General features: G+C 40.3%; 1 long non-coding RNA gene across 1 annotated transcript in view; it reads left to right on the plus strand.

Moving 5' to 3' along the window:
* Positions 1-887: 887 nt before the first annotated feature.
* Positions 888-16,017, plus strand: part of LOC116074919 — a 27,268-nt gene continuing 12,138 nt past the window's right edge. The window contains exon 1 of the long non-coding RNA XR_004112345.1: positions 888-1,052. This is a non-coding gene — a long non-coding RNA (uncharacterized LOC116074919). The remainder of the gene's footprint in view (positions 1,053-16,017) is intronic.

Below are 16,017 nucleotides of genomic sequence, written 5' to 3' on the forward strand. Positions count from 1 at the left end.
TCAAAGAGTAATGAAGTCATGTAGGATAGAAGATTATTTTAAGGAATTCATTTTAGGGTATGATAAATGTTGACAGACACATTGTAGAATCTGTGCCGGGCTTCGAGAAGTTCCACAAACTTTACATCCAATGTTTGCATGAAGACATAAATTTCTGAGATAAAAGTTGTTGGCTCTTACAAGGTATAGGAGACTTTGAACTTTCAAAGTAAATTAGAAATCTTGGTGCTACTTCTTAAGACTTCAATACAGAGTCATTTGTGTTACTATACTATTGCATGCTGCCTTGCAGTGCACTCGCACCTTCTCCAGCATCTGTGTGTTATGTCTGTGACTTCCGTGCTCTCTGAAGGCAGTGGTTGAGCCATCTATTTCTTAGGAGTCCTGGGAAACAGAATTTTATGATGTTTGGCTTAAGTAAAGCATAAGGAATGCTAACTAACCTTTCCACTAAAGCTTTTTCTCACCCCACCAAGGCATTTCAGGTATCAACAGGTATCTGTCCTATTGTTCTGACTAGGTGGTAAGCATAATGAAAGCAGAGAGCAATACTTTTGCTTATGTTCATTTTCTTGCCATTTCTAAGTGGAGTGGTGGCTGTAGGTGGGTTTGTTAAGTAGTTACTGATGCATGGAGTGACTGGCTAGAGTTCCCTGGGTTTCTGGTTGTAGAAATTTACTCTTTAGCTTGATTAGACCAAAACAAACAAACAAACAAACAAACAAACAAAGCAAATATGTTCATTACTTTTCACATTGATATAACAAAATACCTGAACAGATAAGCAGAGCAGTTTAAGGAGAGAGTTTATTTTGGCCTACAGTTTGAGAATACAGTTCATTGTGCTAGGACAGCCATGGCAACAGAATATGAGGCAGCTGGTCACATTCCATCTGTAGCCTGGAAGCAGAGAGAGATGGATATGGGTGCTCAGCTTGCCTTCTCTGTTTCACTCAGCCCAGGACCCCAGGCTTCGGGACAGTGTTGCCCACATTCGGGATAGATCTTCCTTCATCTATTAAATAGTTTTGGGAACCCTGTAATTGATACAGGTGAGTATCCATAGTCATTCTAGATTTGGTGGTTTGAATGAGAACTGTCCCCCATAGGTTCAGGTGTTGTTTGTAACATTTATCCTCAGATGCTGATGGTATGTGGGGAGATTTAGAAAGTGCAGCCTTGCTGCTGGAGTGGGACAGGTTTGGGGATTTTATAGCCTCACCTCATCTCTAGCTCTACTTCATGCTTGTGGATGAGGATATGATCTCTCAGCTTCCTGCTCCAAGCACCACCGCTGCTGCCATGCCTCCCTGCCATGATGAAATCTCACCCCTCTGGAGCCATAAGCTATATAAACTTTCCCTCTAAATATAAGTAGCCTTGGTGATGATGTTTTATCACAGCAATAGAAAAGTATCCAATACGCCAATAAAACTGATGATGACGGTTAGCCATCAGAGCAATTTCTCTAGAAGGAACAGTGAGGCATCTGTAGATGACGTCATGCCTCAGACCACTAGCCCAGCAATCTGCACTTTATGAGCTTGGTTGGATCCCTCTTCAAATTAGAGTCCACAAAATGAAGCAAGCAAGCAAGTGAGAAAAGAAAAGGAAGGAAGAGACAGACTTAACACACTTAAATTTACTCAGTGACATCCTTGACCAGCAGGACTGGTTAGTGGCCACGTTCCTCTGCGATGCCCTCTTGTGAGAAGATTTTTGGCTCATGTTATTATGGTGCTGTGGGTTTCTTTTTTATCACTCTAGAAAAGTCCCTGGGCTGAGATTTCATGTCTTTGTTTTGCTGTCAAGGCTCATATTCGTGGACTGGAACCAGTCGTTCCTGTTGAGGGTGGTGATGTTTGCAACACTCTGATCTGGATCATATGCTGATCTTAGAAGCAGGTGTCAGATCCAGTGAACTGCGATTCACACTGGGGGAGGGGCTTTTTCCTAATACAGAATGGGGGCGATGAAGAATGGTTGTTGTAGAGGCCACAGAATCTACCAGAAATCTTTTTTTTTTCCCCAAAAGGAAAAAATGATTTATTGCAAGTGAGGAATAAAGTATCTGGCTGGGCAGTGGTGGCACATGTCTTTAGTTCCAGGACAGCCAGGGCTACACAGAGAAACCCTGTATCCAAAAAAAAAAAAAAAAGTATCTTAAAAATACCTTTATGCAATAATTCATTTTCTTATTTTCTATTTGTTAAAGAAATTAATCTATTTTTTTATGATTGAATATGGAGCCAATACAATATAAACAAATAAGCTAACGAACCAAACAACCAGTAAACAACAACTGCCTCCTTTCCCCAAATGCTATAAACGGTGAATGCAGCTTTTCTTGGGCTCCTTGATAAACTGAAAGATGCTCCAGGGTTTTCACTCTTATTTGTACTTTTTCTGGTCATCTGAGGATCATGAGCTAGAAACAACTGCCAAAGTTTGTTTCAATATGTGGTGTTTTGGATCAAACCGTGAAGTTGAATTATGAGGTATTTTCTTTTTAGAGAATACTGTTGTCTAGATCCCAGGCCCACAGGGTCTTCTTTAGTAGACCAGAAGGAGGAGTTTGAGGTTTTGAGCAAGCTAGCAGGTCTAGCATGGAACCAGGATAGATCCTTTTGTCCGACTGGCTCTTTCTGGCTTTAGGAGGCTCTGTAAATCAGTAGGCATGCTGGCCATAGTCATACCTGACTGAGCTGCAGGTGCAGCCACAGACAGCTGCGCCATGTGCTCCAGGTGTGCATCTCCCTCTGTACATGTCATGGCTGTGAAAATCAGCAAACTGCCCTCACCACCGCAGAGAAGCTTAAGATTGACATCAAAACATACGTTTCTTCTTGTGCCTGTTCTCTCTTCTCCCATTCACTCACAGTGACTGGTTGATATTTTTGGCAGGGTCTGGCTTCATAGTTAATATGCATTGGACTGCCAGTTAAGCAGAATTTCCCAAGAACTTTTGCATTGTTTGTGGTCTAGGGTCATTCATAATGGCTTAAGGACTTAACCGGGAAGTTTGATCTTGCACAGCCTCCTCCCCCATTTTTCCTGTGGAATGCTATTTTTTCTTAATTAATTAAATATGCGCCTCTACGAAGGTACAGGCTGTACCATGAACACTTCTGCCAGCCGATCCAATCTCTATGTGGCTACATTTTAAAGAAATCTGGAAGCTGTGAGCAGTGAAGCAGAGCCCATCAATACTAGTTTTGAAAAGGGAGACCTGTCAGTATAGGGAAGCATCTACTACATATGTGAAAACTATAAACTGTATGTGACACTTAAAGCTAGGAATTTCAGAACATGAGAGAACACTGGGATCTCCAATACTACAGAATGAGAATATTCTGCTGCAGGCTGTGAGGTACTGGGTGTGGCTGCAGCTCCAGCAAAGTGTGCTCAGAGAAAGGAAGAAACTAGATTGCAGCACTCCATGTCAGCTTCTCCACAAATCATCCAATCACTGTTGGATTCTCATGCTCTGCTGTGTGAACAATGTGAATCAGATTGTCTCCCTCCTGGCACATCTGAAATACCTGATTTAGCTTTGTAGAGTCACAAGAGCAGAAAGAGTGAGCAAGACTCTTCAGGAGGTGAGATCAGCAAAGCTCAAATGTTCTCTGAGCCATCACCCTACAGCCTGCTAGGATGTCAGAAACTAAGATTTTTCTCCCTGCATATTCATGAACTTTATTATGAATATTATAATAAATGGCCATGTGAAGAGAAAGAATATTATGAAAGTAGATGCTAATAATGTGTTGTTAATAATAGATGTTTGTAATAATCATTTCTAATGCATCTGCTTATCAAGTCATGGCATTGAATACCTTGAACATATATATGTTTTGTCAATTACATTTCCATAAAGTTAGAAGAGGGGATAGAAAACACCACTAAAAGATGTAACAATAGAAAAGTTTCCTCTTTGGGGAATGCCAGGGCCAATAAGTGGGAGAGGGTGGGGTGGGAGGCATGGGGAGGGGGGAGGCAACAGGGGTTTGTTTTTGTTTGTTTCTTTGTTTTTTGGAGGGGAAACTTGGAAAGGAGAAATTTACATGTAAATAAAGAAAATATCTAATAAAAAAATTTAAAAAAAAGAAAAGTTTCCTCTTTTTCCCTAAGTAACCATTGAATAAGATGATCCCTTTCTCCACTCCTCCCTGCTTTTATTAAACATAGATTCTTTTCTCTAGGTTAGGGAAGTTTTCTTCTATAATTTTGTTGAAGATATTTACTGGCCCTTTAAGTTGGGAGTCTTCACTCTCTTCTATACCTGTTATCCTTAGGCTTTGTCTTCTCATTGGGTCCTGGATTTCCTGGATGCTTTGGGTTAGGGGCTTTTTGCATTTCACATTTTCTTTGACTGTTGTGTCAATGTTTTCTATGGTATCTTCTGCATCTGAGGTTCTCTCTTCTATTTCTTGTATTCTGTTGGTGATGCTCGAATCTATGACTCCTGATCTCTTTCCTAGGTTTTCTATCTCCAGGGCTGTCTCCATTTGTAATTTATTTATTGTTTCTATTTCTATTTTTAGATCCTGGATAGTTTTGTTCAATTCCTTCACCTGTTTGGTTGTGTTTTCCTGTAGTTCTTTAAGGGATTTTTGTGTTACCTCTTCAAGGGCATCTATCTGTTTACTTGTGTTCTCCTGTATTTCTTTAAGGGAGTTATTTATGTGCTTTCTTAAAGTCATCTGTCATCATCATGAGATGTGTTTTTAAATCAGAATTTTGCTTTTCTGGTGTGTTGGGGTATCCAGGGCTCACTGTGGTGGGAGAACTAGGTTCTGATGATACCAAGTAGCCTTGGTTTCTGTTGCTTATGTTCTTGCCCTTGCCTCTTGTCATCTGGTTAGTTGTGGTGTTAGCTGGTCTTGCTGTCTCTGACTGTGGCTTGTCCCTCCTGTAAGCCTGTGTGTCAGTACTCCTGGGAGACCAGCTCTCTCTGGGAGAAATTTGGGTATGGAGAGCTGTGTTACATGGTCAGCTCTGGGATGCAGACAGAAGGATCCTGTCTCCTGCTGTTCCTTGGTTCCTGTGTCCTGTTGGCTCTGGGAGAGTCCTTCTTGGGTCAGGAATTTGAACAGAAGTGGGGGTCTTACCTGTGCTCACAGATATGCTGGCACTCCTGGGATACCAGCTCTTTGGCAGTATTTGGGTATGGAGAGCTGTGGCACAGGATCAGCTCTGGATTCTTTGCTTATACACTATAACACGATTATGGTTTTCTCTCCCTCTACTCCTCCCACCCAGACCCACTTCTTTTCTGTTTATCATTTGAAAGAATAGGTTTCTAAGAGATAACAGACAGCAAGATGTATGGCAAAATAAAATATATTAAGATAAGACAAAAACCACTACATCAAAGTTGGACAAGGTAAACCACCAGAAATAAAGAGCCTGAAGAGAAGGCACAAAAATTAGATACCCATTTTTTCACATACTCAGGAGATCCATAAAAATACTCCTGAAAACTATCATACATGTGCCGAAGACATGGTACTGGCCCTGTGTTTGCTGCTTCAGTCTCTGAGTTTACATGAACTTTGTACTTTGCTCATGTTTATTTAGAGGGCCTTGTTCTCCTGATGACCTCTGACCCCTTTGGTTCCTACATTTTTTTTTTTTTTGCCTTTTCTTTTTCTGGGCACTCTGAGCTATGAGGGCAGGAATTTGATGAAGACATCCCAGTTAGAGTTGAGTATCCCAAGGTCTCTCTCTCTGCACATGTGTAATGTCTGGCTGTGGGTCTCTGTATCTGTTCCCATCTGCTGCAGGTGGGAACTTCTCTGATGATGGCTGAATAGGCATTGATCTATGAACACAGCAGTACACTGTGTCTGAGAGCTCTCACTGATCTGTATAGTTACTAATCATCTCTGTGACATTAAACACTCAAGCAGAAGTGTGGTGTCATTGCAACATCCCTCTGGTGACTGATGATGTTGGCCAGTTATTCATGTGTTTTTTTTTGTCATCAGTTCACATTTTTTGATGAAATATCTGTTCAGACCTTTTGCCTAGGCTTTTATTGGATGTTTTAATTCTTATTGAGTTGTACATCTTTACATATTCAGATGCAAGTCCCTTTTAACATCCATGTGGGTATATGTTATAAATATTGTCTCCTAGGGTGTTTCTTATTTTTCATTTCCTTACTCTACAATAGAACATTTAATTTTGATGATCTCTCTCTGTAAAAATATACTTATGGTTTGTTTGACTAATATTCTTGCTCTTTTGTCTATTCTAAGATTGAAAGGTTTTCTCCAGGATGTTTTATGCTTAAAACCACTTTGGAAAATATTTATAGAAGGTTATTTTTCCCCCTAAGTTTGACATATACAACGCAGAAATTCTTCTGGTAGGACACCCCCAAAGACATGAAAATGTAAATCTACTGAAAGATCTTGGTTCATAATGTCCTTAAGTAGAAAGAACTGGATTGATCAACATTCAAATATTTAAATGTGTGCCTAAATGATGGGGAGGGGCAGACATATAGTGTACATATACAAATATACAGTAGTAGAAAAAATGAACATGTTATGAGCACATGCAATGACATCAATTAACCCAAAACCTTCTGAATGGAAGGGACTAGATGCCAAAGACTATAAACTACAATTGTAGTTCAATCTAATACAAGAACTGGAAATACTAATAATCTATAATGATAGAAAAGAAGTGTGCAGCTGTCTGTTTTAGGGATGTAGAAGGCACTTACTGGAAGAGACACAAGGGAGTGTTTGGAAACAGCAGACATGTTTTACATCTTGTCTTTGGTGTGTACTTGTCAGGATTCACTCAACTCTCCATACTGTAATACATCTTAATGTAAGTAAGACTAGGATTCTGGTTTGCTATCTGTTGCTGTAATAAAACACTAACTAAAACCACCTTGAGAGGAAGAAAGGGTTTACATGAATTATATAGTTCAGAGTCCTTCATTGAGGGAGTCCAATGAGGGAAGGAGCGCAAGGCAGAGAACACAGAGGAGTGGTTCCTACCCTGGCTTGCTTAGCTAAACGTTTTACACAGATCAAGCTCATCTGCCTAAGGGTGGCACTGCCCATAGTGGGCTGGGTCTTTCTATGTCAATTAACAAAATGGCCCACAGACATGCCACAGGCCAATCCTATGGAAGGAATTCCTCAACTGAGGTTCCTTCTTCTCAGATGTATCGAGTTGACAAATGAAGTTAACTATGTCAGATAGGACAATACTTCATGGTTAGCCAATGATGACATATTTATTGCACACCTATGCTGACTAGTTTTTAAGGGTGATTATATTTGGCTTTGAAGGAATCTAGATTATGAAATTATCAGTTGAATTTAAAAATAAGATGTTTTCCATGAGGGAAATTTGACAAATACATAGAAGTTAAATGAATAAAAAAATGACTCCCTGTTTCAGCATCCAATCTTTTCCTTCTAACATCTAGCAGGCTGTTCATACAAAATTATGAGATCATAAGGATTTCCCCAAATAATTCCAGAATTTTGACAAATATAATTTTAACAATGCATCATAGTCACAGAAATATACGCCATAAATTATTTAAAATATCTCCCACATTTGGAGACTTTTCCTTCTGGTTTGCTTTTGCATTTATGTATAAAATGTTGTGGTGCTTAGCATATGTCTTCTCCATTGACGGCTATCTACTTAGGGTAGATTCATGTATACTTTGATCAAAGGATAATGCATTAATTATATTACTTGGTACCATAATATTGAAACTTTCCCACTTTCTCTTTGGTTTCTATTCTAGAAAAATCTTCGAGTCTCCTTACTTTGCGATGAATCCTTACTGTTTGTGATAAAGAGTTAAAGAGACAGAATTTTCACCTACTTCCCCGAGTGTAATGCATTGCCTGAATTAGCCTCATCCCTCTGTCAGAGTGCCCAGAAACCATGATGATAGGAGATATGGAAATAGATATCTAGCATATGGGAACCTGCTTATAATTTCTTGCTCACAGCATTTATCCCACGTACAGCATTTATCTTTAAAAGAGCAAGACTAACGAACCCGTATGTATTGTTCTCTCCTTACAGCATATCCTCATTTGAAATATGCCCATGCTAATGAGGAAGGGATGGCAGTGTGCTCTAGTTGGTAGTGTTTTGGTGGGCCCAGGGGAAGGGCTTGCTATTGTCACTGGCCATCTCTGCGCCTCCACCTTTGTTTAATCAGAGGGGCAACTTAAGATCTGAAATCCCTACAATCATGCAGAAATGTATCTTTCCATGAGAAGAACTCAAGCTTCAAGAAAATTGGGATGGGCCAGACCTACTGAGGAGGTCAGTGGCTGCAGAATCCATTTGTGAATTGCTGAAGGATTCATTGTAGGATTACCAGAAATGTTGAATTCTTCTGGTAAATTATGACTATCACTTGATTTACAAAAAGATCAGATTGCTATTACCTCCTTCAGGAATTTATCTGTGACTGAATGCTAAGTAGCATAGAACTGAGAGTAAGCTAGCTGTTTATTTAGGTGCAGATGGTGTAACTTTTCTTTTAAAAGGCTTGTTTCATTATTTCTTTATTGGGGGTGTGTTGTACACAGGAGTGTGGGTGCCTGTGGAGGTGAAAAGTGTCTGATGGCCTCGAGCTGGAGGTACAGAGAGCTGTGATTTGCCCAAAGTGAATGCAGAGAACAGAACCCTGGTCCTTTAGGAGAGCGGGAAGTGCTCTTAACTGCCCAGCCATCTCTCTAGCCCTGCTGTAACTTTTAAAATCCCAAGCTCTTCTTTAAGATGGTCCAGTGAGGCAACTAGTCTCATTGATTTTTATGATGTTTAGATAAGGTGATGTGTGAAGATGCAGCCTTTGTATACTATGGATATCTAGCAAAACTCCTCACTTTGGCTATGTTTAGAGAAGAAGCAGTCCCTAGCAATGGTTCTGCTTGAACTTTCATCCAGGGCCATGGAGCTCAGCCCACCACTTTCCTGGCATTGACTCTTGAAGTCCATCTTGGAAGGTAAACATTCTAGAGCCTAATATCCTGAATTAGCTCCCACTTCACTGCTGTGGCTGAAATCTCTGCCCTCGCTTCTGACAGGCCGTTGCCTTCTGCTTTCAGGGTAAGGGAAGAAGCAATGGCCTCACTCTGCTGAGCTGTTCTCAGACCAGTATTCCCTTCCTTCCTCTTTTCCTGCGTCATTCCAGCTTCTCCATATGACCACTGCTCTCAGATCTCTTCCAGCCACACCAGATCTTTCGTCATCGTTGCCCTTGACATCTTCCTAAGAACTTGGCCTGTCAGCATGTTTTACTTTTTCTCCACAGTGACATTTTCATCTCCACCCACTCCAAAATCCAAATGCTTGCTTACTTCTCCCTGGCAGCTCATCATTGGTCTTTAACTTCCCACAGGCCTCTCTTCTCCAAGCTTACTCCTAAGGCTCATTCTCCCTGATCCCTGTTCTCCTGCTTAGGTGTGGGGATCTAGTTCCTGTTTCTGCCTTCCATTCTCTCTCTTCTGCTCTCACTGCTTCTGTTCTTTTTCCTTTTGCTCTACAAATGTTTACTATTTCTTCAGCTTTCCTTGCTCTTTCCATATCTACACAAGAAAAGGAGGCTCAGGTAAGGACCAAAATCAACTCAGATGGCATCTCAGCACAGTTCAACAGTTTTATCAATCCCCAGTTTAACTCTCTTTTATCGCAGCTCTCCCCCTTGCTTCAGCTGATCATCTAGTGTCATCAGGAACGTCAATGTCCTAAGAACCTTGTCATTTTCTTCAGGGTCACATTTAGTGACTCTAATCTGTTTGTGAGGATAACCATCTTCTTTCTTTCTTTTAAATATAAACATATATTTATATGATATACATTAACATGTGTGTGTGTGTGTGTGTGTGTGTATTTGCCTGAGTATATGTATTTATGTATACCACATGTATGGAAGTCTCAATAGAGGCTGGAAGGAGGCATCGAACTGGAGTTACAGGTAGTTGTGAGCAGCCTGATGTGTGTGTTGAGAACCATACCTAGGTCTGAAATGCTGTTGATTACTGAGCCATTTCTTCAGCCCCTACTTCTTTCATACTATTAACAGGAAAGATAAATGTGTCTCTTTTTGTAGCATGTGGATTGTGCCACAAGAGGAACTGGCAAAGTAGATGATGTTCAAACCCCGGAATTCTCAAAACTTGAGACAGGCAGGAGTTGAGCTAGCTCTCCTCATGTTTCTATGCCTGCTTCAGAGCCTGTAACCTGCAGACCCTCAACCAGGTGGTCACAGGTGGTCAGCCATCTAGCCCAGTGCCTTGAGTACTTCTCCATGCAAATAAGGCAACTCAATAGCTTTAGCCTTCAGCCAAAATGACATTTTCCTTCCCTGGATATTCTCACACCCTTCCCACCTTGGTTCACCCTCAAGTAAGCATGTATTAAAACCTACACCAAATAAAGAAATACAAACAAGCTAAGATAGTCTCTGAGAACTGCTTCATTAAAGATTGGCTGAGTCACACCACTAAGATTTTCAAAGAAGCATTCCCCAACCCTACAATAGTACAACCAACTGTTCTAGACTTTGCTCTGTCTGAGCAGTTGGCTTCCTGACACCCAGAGAGGAAAGACAGAACCCGGAACCACACCCCTTCTCCTTTTGATCTCTCCATCTATACTGGCTCTCACATCATCCACCTTTATTTTTTCTAAACTTTCATTACCATAACACAACAGTATCTGTACCATTTCCCATCTGACACATCCTTGAGGCAGTAACCCTTCCTGCTATTGCCCTCTCATCCTCATGCATTCAGAAGCCTGTTTCTCCACGCATGGTCAGTGTATGCCACTTTTCAGTTTCACTTCCTTTGACCTTTGACAGGTTCTGAAATGCCCTCTGATCCTGCTACTTCATTACAACTGTTTTGCCAAGACTGCCCACTTCCTGGTAACAATTCCAAAGATCGATTTTTCTGTTCTCTTCACTGACTATCTTGTATCATCTAGGGACACATTTATTAAACTAGAGCTATGATTCTCTAAAATTGAATCTCTGAAGAGGGGGACAGCATGGCTATACCTGCAGACTCTTGTCTCTAGCCCAAGACGCATATTTCCTTTAGTGCCAATCACCCGCCTCCCTAGTAGCTATAGCCCAGCAGAGAGCTTCTGTGGGGCATTTCTTTAACTCACAATTCAAGTAAAGACTAATCTCTCAGTATTCCTAATTTACATATAGACTGAAGATCTTCTTTAAGATCCATCAGCAGAGTGGAAATATGTAAACAAATTTATCCAAAAGAAAACAAAAGAAGATAACTCTAAGGAAGTACATAGGGTCATTTGTTAGTAGCCTAGGGATCCCAATAGGTTGATTATTAAAAGATGGTTCATAGTCTCATTGTTGAGATCTCCTTTGGGCAAAAAGTTGCCCACTAAACATAAGTCCTTTCATTTATTCTTTGTCCTTATAAAATTTTAATTTTTTAAAATTTTAACTTTTTTCTTGTTTTGTTTTGTTTTGTTGAGATAGGGTCTACATAGCCCTAGCTAGCTGACTAGCTGAAACTCGCTATGTAGACCAGGCTGACCTTGAACTCATAGAGGTCTACTTACCTTTCCTTTCATTTATTCTTCTTTTTCTTTTTTTTCTTCTTTTTATTTCTATCTATCTATCTATATTTATATTTATATATATTATATATTTATTATATATAATTAAATCATTTTCCATCTTTTTTGTGTGTTTGTTTTTTTAAGATTTATTTATTTATTATATGTAAGTGCATGATAACTGACTTCAGACATGCCAGAAGAGGGCGTCAGATCTCATTATAGATGGTTGTGAGCCACCATGTGGTTGCTGGGATTTAAACTCAGGACCTTCGGGAGAGCAGTCAGTGCTCTTAACCTCTGAGCCATCTCTCCAGCCCCCTTTCATTTATTCTTAAGCATGAACAACATGCTATTTTATAAAATTTCATTTTTACATGTAATTAAGATCTATCTACAAATAGCTTATTGAGCAATATAACATTAGATAATTCAATTTGATTGGATTATTCATTTGCTATCATGACATAACAATTATAAGTTGACTCATAAACAAAAATGACTAAATAGTTAGATTTTTGTCAAGGGCTTTATTCCACAGATGTCAGTCACACAACATTGGGTGGCATTGCACAGCTCTATCTGGTGGTATGCACAACACAGTAAGCGCAATAGCATAATCAAGTGTTCATGGAAATGGGCCACAGGCAAAATCTTAGAGAAGCTGGATATGGTGACACACACCTTTAACCCCAGCACTTGGGAGACAGAAAGTCTCTGTGAGTTTGTTGAGGCACCTGGGACTACTCTGTGAAACTGTCCGAAACCAAAGCAAAAACAAACCCAAGAAACAAAGCCAAAAAAACAAAAAACAAAACACTGGAGTGACAGCATCTGCCAGAAATTGCCTCTCTCTTAAAGATAAGGAGGATGGTCCTCGGATGCAAGCTTTGAACATGATACTTTGACATTGAATCAAAAAGGAAGTCTTGTATTTGGGGCAGAGGGTGGGGCTTGTTGGCCTGAGCCTGTACCTTAAGACGTCTGAGTGTACTGAGGCTCCTGTGTGGTACTGGGAAAGGGACCCTCTCTTGAGGTAGCTACAGGAAAGCAGTTGAGCCTTGAACCCTCAAAACTGGAACTGAGTTCTGAAAAATATCAGTATGTTTTTACTACCTGAAGGCCAACAGCTTCAGCAAGTCAGTTAGGAATCAGATTTCATCAGATGGAGGTGGGTTCTCTTTGGCATAGATGCCTTTGAGGTATCACACTTTTCCTTTGGGCTACTTCTGGTTCTGGTATAGACAGACTGATGGTTGGTACAACCTAACATGGGAGAAGCTGGTACACATAGCATGATCTCCAGAGGGAAAATGGTTAGAGGGCAATGGAGTGAAGAACCAAGCTCCTGGTTCTTGATTCAGGTCGGGACACGGGGAAAGCCAAGCTCGTGTACCCTAGGCCCTCCCTGAGCACGGGTGGCCCTCCCTGAGCACGGGTGGGCTCCGTGCTCAGGGTGAACTTGTTACTGTTTCAAGGATGGGAGGGACCAGCTCTTTTTTGACCAATAGCGGTTTTGCTGAGATCAGGTGCTGCTGTGATGTGTCAGGGATTTGTCCCCGTTTCATTCATCACATTTTCTATATCCGTCAGGTGGAACTGTTCAGGCTGCTTATAAAAGTGATTTCCACCGGGTCCTCTGCAGACAGGCTCAACGTGGGTATATTAAGAAAACCCTAAATACAGGTCTCCATCCACAAGCAGCATTTAAGAGTCTATTGAGACCAATGCTGTGGAATTGGACGAACAAACAAATAAAAACAAGATAAAAATAAAAAGGGAAAAGCAAGTGAGGCTATGGGAATTGCCACTAATTTGCAGTCCAGGCACCCTCCTGTTGTATGGAGCAGTGTATGCGACAAGGCTGAGCAAGTATGGCTGTGGCTCAACATTAGGGGCACTGAACTGCATCATGCTGAGGTGAGCTGGAATTCAAGGGCATGTGGTGACATATGCAATTCGTCACCAGTCTTCCCACTGGTGAATTTACCACAGACTCAGTGCAGAATGAATATATGTGTGTATATATATATATATATATATATATATATATATATATATATATATATATATATTCACACCATGGTGCCTGATTTATAATTTCCCAAGGGCAATATTTTTTTACAGCGACTGGCAGAATTTTTTGTTCTTCATTAGGCCTTTTATTAACCCACTGCCAGAGCTTGGAATCTAACCACTCCCAGTGTTTCAGTGATCATATTATCAGTAATAGCATATTTCCTCTGGGAGATATGAATACAGTCTATTGCAGGTGGAAGGCTGGGAGGAGGCGGGATAGAGTGGATTGTTCACATTTCTGCATGTGCTCTGCCTTCAAACTCCCAGTTACACTTGCAGATGTTGCTGACTAGAGACTTAGCTAAACTTCATTATCATGTGTAAGAGCAGAGATGTTGTTTATTCAAAAAGTTTTATATACCTACATCACTCACTCTGAAATGATTTGACTCTGCATTTGGGGATTCCAATCCACGAGGCTTCCCTAAGATAGTTCTTTATCAGAAAACAAAGTATAGATGCTCAAATGGACAGGGGCTAACTTGAAAAGAGAGCCCAGTCATACAAAGGGGGTGGTTTCTTCCTGTCTGGTTGAAAAACCAGGATTAAAGGGAAGTACAGAAGCCTGAAGCGTAATTATTACTATCACTGTTCATTTAGAGAAAAGAAAGGATCTCAATTACAGGGCTAGCAGAATTCACATGGGAGCTTCCAATCTTCTGTAACTTGTCAGACTAGCAGAAGACTTGATTTAGAAGATCATGTAGCTTGTTTCCAGAAGACTTTCAGGGAAGGATGTTGGGTAAGTTTCCTGGTATCACATGTATACCACAAAGAACACCTTCTCATCTTGTCCTGGACAGCCTTTGAAGAGAGTACTTGAACAAGTCACCTAGTTTCTTGGAGCCTCATCTGTCAAGGATGAGCTTCCATTTGTCAATGGAACACATTTTATTACTGTGTAGAGCAAACCAAACAATCCACAGTAAGAGGACTTTTACATTGTAAAGTATATTGCAACAAGTAGGCCTTACAATTATTGGACATAATGCCACTCTTCAATGGACATCTTTCAAATTTAAACATGGATACCAGAATGCACTGGGCACCTGAGTAGAGTTGGAAAGTATATAGTCTCTTTACCCACCTACTCCTATAGTCCTGTACAAAATAAAATCAGGAAAGATGACTTCATAATATAACTTAAAATATAGATGACCCAATATTTAAGTATTCCTTTGATTCTTTGGCTATGATTTCTATACCATATACTATATCCCAAATAGGTGAACTAAGTAATAGTCATTCCCCATTACATAGGACCTAAGATCTCATCTATCTATCTATCTATCTATCTATCTATCTATCTATCTATCTATCTACCAACCTACCTCCCTTTCTATCTACTTACCTACCTATCTTCTAAAGTCTTCCAATATGTTTTCTTTTGAATTGTATTTACTTTTTTCTTAGGGTTACAGTTTCTATGATGAAACACCATGACCAAAAGCAGTTTGAGAAGGGATAGATTTATTTGTCTTGCATTTCTGCATCATTGTTCATTACTGAAGGAAGCCAGGGCAGGAACCTGGACGCAGGAGCTGATACAGAGGTTATGGAGGAATGCTGCCTACTAGCTCCTTATGGCTTGCCTAGACTGCTTTCTTATAGAATCCATGAGTACCAGCTAAGGGTGGGACTATTCATATTGGGCTTGACAATACACTTGCCTGCAGTCCAATCTTATGGAAGCATTTTTATCACTTGAGGCTCCCTCCCATCTGATGACTCCAGTATGTGTCAAGTTGATACAAGTCACCAGGTAGTACTCCTTAAGCAATCACTCAAAGTTGATTAACTGGGTTCAGAAAATAATTTTCTATAACTCACCTTTTCCTCAACAGCTTGCCCATGTATTTTTAAGATGCCAAGGTTTTTGGTCTGAGTGCTTTCAAATGCATCTATAAAATCAATCTTAAAGTAGAGATGAATAAGATAGGTGCCTTAAGGTTTCCATTGCTGTGAAGAGACACCAAGACACAGCAACTCTTATGAAGTAAGGTATTTAATTGGGTCTAACTTATAGTTTCATGGCCTTAGTCCATTTTTATCATGGCAGGAAACATGGCAGTGTTCAGGCAGACATGGTGCTGGAGAAGGAACTAAGGGTTTACATCTTGCTTTGAAGGCAGCATTTCATCCACAATGGGCAGAGCTTGCACATAAGATCTCAAAACCCACGCTCACAGTAGTGCACTTTTTCCAACAGGGCTACACCTCCTAATAGTGCCACTTCTCATAGGCCAAGCACTTTTTTTTTCTTCTTTTTTTTTTCTTTTAGATATTTTCTTTATTTATATGTAAATTTCTCCTTTCCCAGTTTCCCCTCCAAAAAACAAAGAA

The sequence above is a fragment of the Mastomys coucha genome, unplaced genomic scaffold, assembly GCF_008632895.1.
Source record: "Mastomys coucha isolate ucsf_1 unplaced genomic scaffold, UCSF_Mcou_1 pScaffold3, whole genome shotgun sequence".
In the NCBI taxonomy this organism is placed as follows: domain Eukaryota; kingdom Metazoa; phylum Chordata; class Mammalia; order Rodentia; family Muridae; genus Mastomys; species Mastomys coucha.